Source organism: Psammomys obesus, unplaced genomic scaffold, assembly GCF_907164565.1.
Source record: "Psammomys obesus unplaced genomic scaffold, mPsaObe1.curated_primary_1811, whole genome shotgun sequence".
Lineage (NCBI taxonomy): Eukaryota > Metazoa > Chordata > Mammalia > Rodentia > Muridae > Psammomys > Psammomys obesus.
Genome location: NW_026593286.1, coordinates 21,829,814 through 21,841,681, shown reverse-complemented (window position 1 = coordinate 21,841,681; position 11,868 = coordinate 21,829,814).

The window sequence follows — 11,868 nt, the reverse complement described above, 5'->3', positions numbered from 1 at the left end:
GATTAGTAATGCCAGTCTCAGGCACTCTAGGTCAGTTGTAAATGTCACATGGCACAGGGAGGGGGCCATTTATAAAAGTAACCACCTAAAAGGCTCACGGGTTTAACCATACGCATACCCATAGGAAGGACATGCATAGTGCAAAGCTAGTTGGTGGTATCATTTCTGCATTCACGCAGAAATTAAAATCTTACTGTCAGGGTCCTCTTATTACAGGAAGCTAGCTTCCCAGATAAAGATTATTAGGAATATTTCATAATCCTTTTTGTAGCCAAGGTCAAGAACCAGGAAACGTGGCGTTAAATAGACCACAATCAATAAGGTAGGACTTGGTTACCCAGCACGGGACAGGATCAGACAGGCTAAGAACCTGCTGGGCATCATGCTTCCTGGTCATGAAAATACAGGCCAATAATCGGAGCTCATAGCTGATCCCAAAGCAGAATGAACAGGCATAAGAGACAGGGGCTAAACGAAAGGCAAATATGAAGAAAATATTTTACTCACTCTAGTGACTTGAGAATGGAGAGACATATTAGTGATTGGCAATGACTGAGGTCAAATATTCTTTTCAGGGGCTGGAGAAGTGCACAAGTGGTTAAGAGGGCTTTCTGCTCTTCTGAAAGCTCAACACATTTCGTTTCCTGCATCTACACCAGAAGGCTCACTGCCCCAGAGGGTCCACCATCTGCTTCTGGCCTCTGAGGGCACTCTCACACAAGTGCCATATATTCAAACACACACACACACACACACACACACACACACGTGCAAACTAAAAAAAAAAAAATTTTTTTTAAATAATGTCTTTCATAAGACAGGTGCTGCCTACCAACTCAGCACTCACAAGGCTGAGTGAGTCAGGAGAATCTCTATAAATTTAAGGCTAGTCTGAGGCCTGCTGTGGGTTCCAAGGTAGCCTGAGCTACAGAATCTGTCCCTGTTTTGGAAAAGAAAAGCACACACACACACACACACACACACACACACACACACACACACACAAAGAGAGAGAGAGAGGGAGAGCAAAAGCGAGAGAGAGATAATCAAATAAAAGAAAAGCATTCTGAGGCTGGGGAGATATTCGGCATATAAAAGTACAAGCCTAAGGACATGAGTTCAAATCCCCAGCACCCACAAAAAAGAGCTGCATGGGTCACCGATGGATTGTTAACCCCAGCACTGTGGGGCCAGAGAACAGCTGGGGCTTATTAACCATCAGCTGAGCTCCAGGTTGAAGACAATCGAAAGGGATGAGGGAGAGAGTGAGGACACCTGACGTTCTCCTCAAAGAGGGTACAGCTACAATAGTTATGCTCCTACACACACACATGCACACAAAGATTTCTTTTCATTGACTGAATTTGTCATGGGATTGGCATGGCAAACGTGTTCAGGAACCACCGCTCTCACCTTTCTAAAGCCTCGGATAAAACCTCAGTGTCTGACAATCCTCAAAAAAAAAAAAAAAAAAAAAAAAAAGTACTTGAAAAGGAAAACCGTATATCAGAGTCTTCTCAGTAACGTTGTTAACCAGGAAGTGTTACCAATGAGCGAAGTCAAGATATAGGCTGTGTTTCCCCCTAATATTTGTTAAGTTTATTATTAGAACACCTAAGGTTGGGTGTAGAAAATTAATTGGCTCATCAATTCTTACTTCATATGCGCATCAAGTCTGGATTCAAGAAGAAGTAGAGTTGAGGCTCATCACCTGCTAAGAGGATATTGATCCTGGCGTCCTGGAGTAGTGTCCACAGGGTTGAGGACAGATACCTGCCTTTAGCCATGGAGACTCTTCATGACTCTGGCAGCAACAGTCATTTAACTGGAGCTGTAGGGACAAAAGCCTGCTTGGAGAAAGTTCAGGATCAAGTGGGGATAAAAAGAGCATGAGTTTCTAGTATATTCAGAATCTCCAAGGTGTTGTGAAGAGGAAAAAAAGGGGGAGGGGCTAGTAGATAAGGGTAAGCCAGTTTAAAAAAGAGTTTTAAGAGATTGGCACTGTTTTATCCCTGACTGGGCAGGTATGGGTGGGAGACATAGGCAGGGAGGGAAGGAGTGGGCTCCTGCTCTAGCATACAGCAGAAAAGCAACCTAATAAATAGTTCTGAATGGATTTTGCAGTGTGCCCTATGTTTGGTTTCTTTCCTCCCTCATGAGTGGAGGTCTTGCACCTCTTTTTGTGTGAGTGTACAGATATGTTCGCTCTGACCTGGTATTTCATTGAGAGGTAGCTTAGTTCAGATTTTGATATGAGGGAAACAAAGGGCTAAAACTCTTGCATGTCTATATTTGTGAGAAATATAATTAAATTCGGGGGAAAGGTTTTCTTCGGATATTCTTCATAGCCATTCAAGATGCCTGAAGTGGGAGGAAATGGAAGGGTTTTAGAAAATCTTACATTACTGTATACTCCATGTCTTTTCCTCTAAGAGAGTGGCTGGCTATGTGCAGGCCCATGTGTGGTGAAGATAAACACATACTGCTTGATCATCCAGAAGATAAGCTCACTCCATTTCATGAGAGTTCCTGAATCTTCGAGCTTTTCAGTGCGGGGTGTACGATCAGTTCCTCCCGTGTGAATCACTTTGACATTTAAAGAGTTCATGGAACCAAGAGAAAGGTAAGGCCTATTATTGTAAAAAAGAAAATGCTGTAACCCTCATGGAATGTTCCTGGATTCCTGCCATGCAGAGAAAGGGATGTGTACTGGGTGGCAAGAAGATGCGATAGTCACCCTGGTGATGAGTAGCCCATCAAGTCCCCTGAGGTCTGCAATCATAGATCATCCTGGCAATGAAGCCTCCCTCTCTTTGTAGGCTGGGCTCCAGGACTGGTAGCCCTGACTCCATTCTCATCCACATTGTGTGATCAAAAGGGATTAAGCGAATCCAGCCCTTCTTTGCTCTCTCCCTAAAAGAGTAAAACAGAGTCTGGCAAATATTTGCTTAAGACAGATCCTTTCTGATAACCAAACTGGATGGCTTTCAGAGTAACCACAGAGGAAGGATTAGAATTGTCTGGGTGACTCGAAGGAGGTGGTTAAGGAAGGGAAGTTGGGTGTTACCATGGAAAGCTGGAATCCAGCTCTACTGGTACGTTAGCCTCTGCCACTTTGGAATCTCTTAATTGCCACAAAGCCCAGTTTCTGGGTAAACACAATGGAACTCACTCACTTTTGGAGGTGGGAGGAAGGCAAAAAACAGAGAAGCAGGCCTCTCACCTGGGGGAAAGGACAGTGCTTCCTCAGCTAAGAGAAAAGAAGTTTCATTTCAAGAACACAAGATTTACCAGGGCTCCCGTACAGTGTCGTGTAGTCAGTGAGTTGGCAAAAATATCATACTGAAAGGTCATAAAAAAACATAAAAGACCTCAGTATATTCAGGATTGCCCATTCTAATGCTCCAGGCATCACATTAGGAGGAAAGAATGCCTTAGCTACTCAGGACATTTCTATGTTAAAAATAATACTACCTCCCCCATCTATTTTACTAGAAACATCTCTAAGAGAGGAACTGTCTGTCTCTTTTCAAAGCAAATTCTAACCTAAAGGCCTGGCTTGGCAACTTTGGCTTAGCTGAGGGTCACTGGCTAAATTTAACACCAGGGTTTTCATGTTCTGTAAGGTGAAGGCCAGCAGTGAGCAGGGGTGTTCTGCTCTAGTTCTTCTAAATCCATTTTAAATTATAGAGTCATTACAATATTCACAGCAAAGGGTGATTGGCATGGATTGTACGGGCAGGTAGGAGCTTATTTCCAACCCAATGGTTCTTCCTTGCCCACATCCTTTTTATTTGAAGGACATTGCCATCTTGTCAGCTTACTTATATTTCCAAGAAATATAAAAAGCTGTTTAAATCTAGAGTGAATAAGGCAAAACAAGAGCTAATTTCTCCAAATATAGTGAAAAGATGGGGAACAGAGATTTTTGTAGTTTTTTTAAACTAATTTTTTTAGAATGGTTTCATGTTCTATAAAATTGTAAATTATGATGAGGATGAGGAAACCATTGTCTCTAATATTAAGAAGATAAAATAAATAACAAAGTTGGCTCATTTATTTCCAGTTTCAACATAGGTAGAGATAAGTTATTATTTTTATATTATTCCCATTTGTTATTATTATTTATTAATGAAGTGTTTCTAAGTGTGTATGTGTGCTTCTGCAAGTGTGAGCATATGAGAAAGCCAGAAGACAACCTTGGGCACCATTCCTCAAGCACTTTCCATCCTCTCTTTTTGCAACAAGGTCACACATTGGCCTGGAACGCTTTCGATCGACTAGATTGGACCCAGGGAAATGCTCGTCTCTGCCTCACCAGTACTGGGATGATTAAGAGTGCACTGAAACACCACCTGGGCTCTAGAGATGCGTTTCAGGTTCAGATGCCTGTAAGGCAGCCAAGCCATCTCCCAGACCCTACTCTTCAATATGGAAAATCCTCTGGAGAGGAAGGAATGGAGATTCACATCGAGCGCCTTGCCTAAGGTCGTGGAGCTAGCAATACGTGGGAAAGTTAGAATTAGAATGCAGGTCTTCAACTCAAATATATCGATGTGCAAGAAAAACTGTCCGCTTCTCAATTTTCCTCATTTTCACACTTTACTCGAGTCTCTCTTTCCAGAAGTACAGAGATTAACTGTGGCTTTGTACAATTTTTCACTGGGGCCAAAGTTATTTTCTATCTCCTTAAAGCCTGCCGAACAGTAACCATATCTAAACATTAAAGGCATTCTATTCAGGTAGAATGCGCTTTCTCAGGCTACCTAATATACAAAACCCTTGATTCATAAATCTGCAAAATGGGAATTATAATTGCAACTCCTAGTAGAAATATTTAGATATATTGAAACAAAATGTATTTATTATTCTAAAAACAGCTGACAGGATTTTATTGAAAATGTCATTACTGTGCTAGGCTTTTTTCCAATAATACTCAGCTGTAGATTTAGCAAAAGAAAAATATATAAGCAGACTCTTTTCAAGTATAAAAATGAATAACTAATGCTGTACAAGAATAAAGGGACTTTTCATTTCTCTACTGTGTGATAAGAGAATATCGAGCAATTTTTGTTAGGATAATTACATTTTGGAATGTGAAGTTTCAAACTTCACTTGACCTTTGAGTTTTTGAGTTTGTCTACTTTTGGCATAGGATAATTTCCTGACTCTAAAGACACCCGGCAGCTCCCACCAACGAATATTTTAATTATTCAAGTTGCATAAATGACTTGAAACCATATGGAACCAATTTCCCACGCAATGTTCACTGGTTAGGAAATTGTGAGAGAGATGGCTTCGCTGTACATGGAATTAATTTCCTTGAACTTCACAGGCTTGGGCATAGCCAGATCTCTGTTAGGTCTTCCGCAATTGAGAGGGTCCGCCATCCTGCTGTTGATCCACTGAGCTATTTTAAGCATTTTGTTTTTGGTTTTGTTTTGTTTTGTTTTGTTTTTTTGCCTGCATAAAAATCAGCTTCCGCCTGTATAATAGCATTGACAACATAATAGTTCCTGTACCCACCAGTACCCACCAGTTCAAGCATCAGCCATCGTTTTGCGTGGACTTCTGAAGAGACACGAGCCCGCGGGCAGTGAAACTGCTTCGTGAAGAAGTTCACCATTTAGCAACTCCTCGACACCTGCTGCGCTTCAGGCTTCTGAACGACGCGGTTTGCACCCCTTGTTTTCTAGATACGGATTCTAAGCCACCAGGAGCTGTAACCCTGCCGTTCTCTCGCTTATTTTTTTCTGTCACTCACACCGACTAGCGCAGAGCATCGTGGGGACCGCGTGGGACGACAGCACTTCGTAGGGAAAAGTTAGTGGGAGGATATCACGGCGACAGTGACGCTGAACTGGAAATCTGGCATGCGAGCAAAAGAAAAAAAAAAAAAAAGCAAAAGCATCTTCCAATTCTTACTCTTTTCCAATTTTGGACCCACTCTCGTATGTTGTCACTAACATTTATTTTAAGTTGTTATCCCTCGGGCTGGTTTGATTTCTGTGACACTGTGACTTTCCAGTTTCCTGTACTGCAGCCGGCCTAGCCTCAGAACTGTCATCGAAAATGCCTCAGTGGCTCTGAAACGCTGCGACTTGAATCTAAGCTGATAGCCCTGCTAATAGGGAGCTGCTCACTGCGCTTCCCAGGGTGAAAACAGACTATTGACTTCTGCGTCCTTTAGGGCTATAAGTGACCACAGGGTATTTTTTTTTTCTATTTATATTATGTGTATTAAGTGTTGCCCCTCCCTACTGCTGTCTGCCCCCCCCCCCCATTTATGCGAGTGTTCAGGTTCAAGCCCCTGTGAGCCTAGGCGGAAGCCAGCGAGGATACCAGGAACGTCCCTTTACTCCTGCCCAGTTTATTGCCTTGACACAGGGCCTGCCGCTGAACCGGAAGCTCGCTGCTTTCGTGAGACTGCTGGCTAGCAAACCCTTCAGATCTGACTGTCTCCTCCCTGCCGTGTTTAGTGTATAGGCATGTTCAGCCACGCCCCGCTTTTCGCACGGGTGCCAGAGATTCGAACTCGGGTCCTCATGTTTGTACAGCAAGCACTCTTACCCAGTGAACTAGCTCCCTAGCCCTACTGATTCTCCTGTTGGCCAATTCCGAATTTGTGAACTCAATCTGCTCACTGAAATTCATGCATAACTTCAGGCTCAGTGCCGAGAACATGTCTGCATTCATTTACTGGCATGCACAAACGGAAACAGGTTTGAAGCGCCAGCAGGACAAGAGAGAGTAAAGCCCCACCTGCCTCCTTGTTCTAGCTCTCACACTGTCCTCCGCTCCTCAGCCCCACCCCTTTTTTTAAATAAAACGTGTGATACACTGTTTAAAGTCAACCCCTGGACGTATTTCTAAAGTTTGGTCTAAGGTTCGTATATGCAAGATGTCTAGGACGTGCCTTGAGGAGAAAATACACCTACTAGATAAGCTTTGTTCACACACCAGTGATAGCGCTGTTGGCTTTATGTGGGGGGTGGGGGTGGGGGCTAATGAATCAACTCTGCTAAAGCAAGCGTCTCAAGCAGGAACACACCTCAGAGAAGCCTCAGCTTTCCTGGTGGTGGGACGGAGTTCGTACTTCTAGGACAGGCCCGGTTTAGAATTTGCAGCCACTCGGTCCAAATGGTGAGGCTTGAAGCTACTTGACATTTCCCTCCTCTTGGGAAAGCAGCATACGGAAGAGATAACAAGATGATAGTAACGAACTGGTTTTCTTTGTTAATGAGATGCTGTTTCAACACACGTAAGATGCTTGCTGTATACTTTCGCCCCCCATTATCATCTCAAGTGGAGATTGTATAGTCCCTGACTTAACCGTCAGGGGAGTGTGGCTTGCTCTTGGGGACTTTCCTAGGAGCTTTGCACCACCTGACCACTCAATGTGTCACACAGACAGTATCTTTTAGGGATGTGGGTCCAGTTCCCAAACACAGACGGTGCACATCTTTTAGTGGTAAAGGGACCCGAATTCAAGATCTACCAGTCTGCTTTCATAGTCTAGAGTGAGTTTTTTGCCCCTTGGAACTTTTCTTCTCCTTCATCTGTAGAGTCAAGGTGTCCATAACCATGTTCAGAGACCACTCATCTCAAAAGCCAAGTCCAGAAGCCAGAGATCCAGCTGAGAGAGCAGTGGCTTGGTGGTGAGATGGTGGGACGTGGGCACTTGGGCATTTTCTGTGGTGTTTTGTTTGGGTCTCTGTCTCCTCTCGATACAATTCAGTTTTCAACTGATGCAAACATAGTCACATCAGCCTGATTCCCCGTGGTACAACCAAGGCAGCTGAAAGAGTTTGAGACCTCTCTAGTTAGTAAGGAGAACAGAGAGCTAGGTCCTAGAAGGAGGCCTCTCTGGTGCTTTCTTTGATGGTGCCTCCACACAGAGCAGGCTAGAGACTGAAATATTAGAAGTCTGGGAAGAGGGAGTAGGCTGGGAGGCCCACAGTACAGATTCTTCAAACCAGCATTTGGAATAAGACAAGCCCTCTCGTCAGCAGTAATTAAATGTGAAGCCCACGAGGCTTCTCTCTCTCTTTTATACTGTGTGTCCTTCTTATCCTTCGCCGTTAGCTAGCAAATTCCCTTTACAAGCCAAATCCTACCCAAAGCAAAATTCCAATTTATACTGATGATCCCGGGTTGGGGTTTCTGACAAGGCTTTAAAAGGGATGTAAAGGAATGATGATGGAGACAGAAAACATGGAATGGAGGGCAAAAGGATTAAGGAGTCATCCCCCATACACTTTTGGGGACAGGGCTGGCTAACCTCTGTACCAAGAGTGCTGAAGTGACTTGTCATAAAGACTGGAAGTGGCAAAACACAAGGACATAAGACTAAAACATTCTTTGCTGCCATGTTTGGAAGGGGGCCTGTCACTTGAACACAGAGCTGGCTCATTAGGTTACTCTAGCTAGGCAACTTGCCCCAGGAATCCCCTGCATCTCCAGAGGACCGGGGTTTCAAACAAGCTGCTCTACCCACTTAGCATTTGCATGGGCGCTGGGATTTGAACTCAAGTCCTTGTGCTTGTCCTCACCTACTGAAGTATCTCCCCCAGCCCTTAAAACATCCTTCTGCAATATTTTTGCCAATGAAATCACAAACACCTATGTAGTTTGGATAGTGAAAGTTTAGCATCTTGTGTGGAGCCTGAGAGCTCACTTTGAATGGGTATCCTAACCGGAAGGTGCATTGAGTTGCACAGTCTTTGGATCTGGTAAAATTCGTTGTGTGATATTTTATGTTTGTTGATTAAAATTTAAAAAAAAATAATAGTCCAGGGTTTTAAAAACTTTTCATGTAGTTCTACAATGAAGGAAAATTGCATCGTCCTTCTTTAAACTTATATTCAGTATGTTAAGGCATGCAGCCCGGAGCACATCAGAAATGGTGATCACATAGCTTCCGAAATCTGTGATGGGCATAGGTATTCCTATATTTCTGGAGGCAAGGAGACACTATGTGCACATTTTCAAGGCAGAGGTAATATAAATTAAGACAGAAAACACCGGCTTCTCTGTTCAACCAATGGTCCGCACAACTAGCTGTGTGAACTGATGTTCCTAGTGGAAGGAAGGCTACCGCTCCTCAACCTGCACCACATTCCACAACTTTTAAGTCTCGGGAAAATCTGTTCGGTGTCTACTGGGAGGCAATACAGAAGAAGCACTTTTGTAAAGAGTGCTAAATGACCTCTTGGCTGGTCAAATCAGGGAAAAGGGAATCAGAGCCTTGGATTCACTTCCTGATTCAGAAAGTGACTCACCACGTAACTTTGCTTAACCTCTCGGCAGTTGAGTTTCTACAGCTCAGAAACAGGGATAATGTTTGGCAGCTTTACAATAGTAAATATTTTAGCAATACTTAAAAAAATATAATAATCTTGAATCCGGGGGCAGCAAATCTGGTTTTTCGTGCACTGACACATTCACAAAGCCATTTCCACCAAGGCTGAGTGTCTAAGGCTTCCAGATCACCTCCCTGAACGCCGCCTGGTGCACTGAACTCTCCTTATCCTGCCCTGAATCGCACTGGAGGTTGCCATGGGCGTGTTCAGCTTGTCGGATGGGCTGCATAATGCCACCTGCACCGACTGCCCGTGCCAGGGCGCTTGTCTGCTTGGTTGTCAAGGAAGACACAAGTCAACAGAAGAAGGGAAAGTTCCGTAAGGTGGGGAAGAAGCCTTCTCCTTGGATTGTGACTGTGGGGCATGTGGCTGAAGTTACGAAACAGCCTATCTCAAATGATTCCTCTCTTCCGCTTTCCCTCACGTTCTAGAGACCCCCATCTCAGAGGGAATGCAGAGTTCCCTGCCTTGCTGTGCTTGTTATCATTCCCCCTCTTCTTAGGTGTTCTGCAAGCTTCTGGGTTTGTTTGTTTTTGTTTTTGTTTGTTTGTTTAAGGGCCAGTTACTTAAAATGATTGGCCCGCTCTTCTGATATCTATTGCTTGACTTATCAGTGTTCTCCTAATAGTCTCCTGGGTGGCAGTAGTTACAGTTCACTGAAGCTGCTGTACCGTTCTAGGCAGGTTTCTTCTAAAATCGCCCGTTGGTGAGCTGGCACTTGGGAGATTCCAGTGCACAGCAGAACAGATCTCCGTCTTCCCAGGAGTGACGCTGACGGCCAGCAGGGTCCGCCCACGGGACAGGAGAAAAAGCCTGAGTCCAAACTGAGGCGCGCTGGAGGAGAGGAGGGCTGGTGGGTTCCTGATAGCGACTTTGCTCAAACCCCGTGTGTCTATGAGAAACAAAGGACACGACTGTGTCTGACGGGGATCTCAGATCCGGGCTCTTGGTACTCATAGACTTCCCTCTGTACAATTCCACTTGGGTCCTTCTCTCAGGGCTCACTGCCCTCTGGGCACACAGGGGCCGTCAGCATTCGCATTTATTTCCCAAGAAAAGATGTACACGTCAGCACAGATATTAGACTGACAAGTGGCCAGGAGTGACTTGTGAGGCTAGGGGGACATAAAGAAGCCAGGAATCTCAGTGTGGAGAAACGGTTCAAGGGGTCTGAGTGTTTGCTTCAAAGTAGGGTGACTTGAGTTTAGAACCCGTGCATCCTCAGTCAAATCCAGGCAATTGTGATCTCGGCTCCCTCAGAGGGGAGGGCAGGAGAGCAAAGTGCGCAGCTTCAGTGGGAGACCGGAAGGAATACGGAAGACGGCGAGAGAGCAGGGTCGCTGATGCCCTCTCTGACCTCAGCTTGTGCGCACCTACATATATACCATACACACACACACACACACACACGCACGCACGCACGCACGCACGCATGCACGCACACACACACACACGAACAGGACTGACACTTTGCACTGAGGCAGAGCTTCTAGGAAAAATCTTGTTTTTTGCCAGCAGCACCCAGCTTGCTTTCCTTAAAACAGACATTATTTTGCACTACCCGAACAGTTTCAGGTTCGAGAATCGCTGCTTGCTGCACACATCCCTTTTTGAGAATTTCATTCTCCGAGTTAAGTCTATCAAGTCTTTCAAAGTTTTCCAGAAGATAGCAAATTCCTTTCGTGCATGTTACCACAAAATAGCCAGAAAAACAGCTTAATCCGTTTATTAATATTCAAACACTCCATCACAGCATTGAAAATACTATTTTCCACTTGATCTTTTTTTTTTTTTTTAAGATTTATTTAGTTTTTAGGTTTTGTTTATTTAAATGATTTATTCTTTATTTTACGTGCCTTGGTGTTTTGCCTGTGCGAGGCTGTCAGCTCCCCCGGAACTGGAGTCACAGGAAGTTGCGACCTGCCAGTTAGACCCTGGGGATTGAACCCGTATCCTCTGGAAGAGCAGCCTTAACTGCTGAGCCATCTCTCCAGCAACGCGTTCCCTGATTTTTATTTAAAGTGTGTGGCAGTTTCCTCCGCGGGCATGGCCGAGCACCACATGCATGCAGTACCGAATGTGGCCAGGAGGGGGAGAGAGATGCTCAATTGTGAGCCGCCTTGTGAGTGCTGGGAACGGAACCTGGGTCCTCAGGGGAGCCACGTCTCCAGGTCCCTTCTTGACCTTTCAAAATTACTGCTTATTTATTTGTCTGTTCAAGTCATGGGAGTGGCTGCCCACATGCATGGGGGTCAGGAGGCAGCCTGTGAGCGCTGGTTCCCCCCTTCCCTTCCACCATGTGGGCTATAGACAAGCAGCTCCGGTCACCAGGCGCCTCCGCAGGAGCCTTGCTTCACCCACGAGGGCACCTTGCAGGCGCTTGAGCTTTTAACGTGGACCCGGACTCCCTCTCTTTTCTGGGCTGATCCCTTGAACACGTTGTAAAGTGCATGTTTATATTTGAAATAAAACTAACTTCCCTGTTAGCAGTGACCTGTTTGAGGTG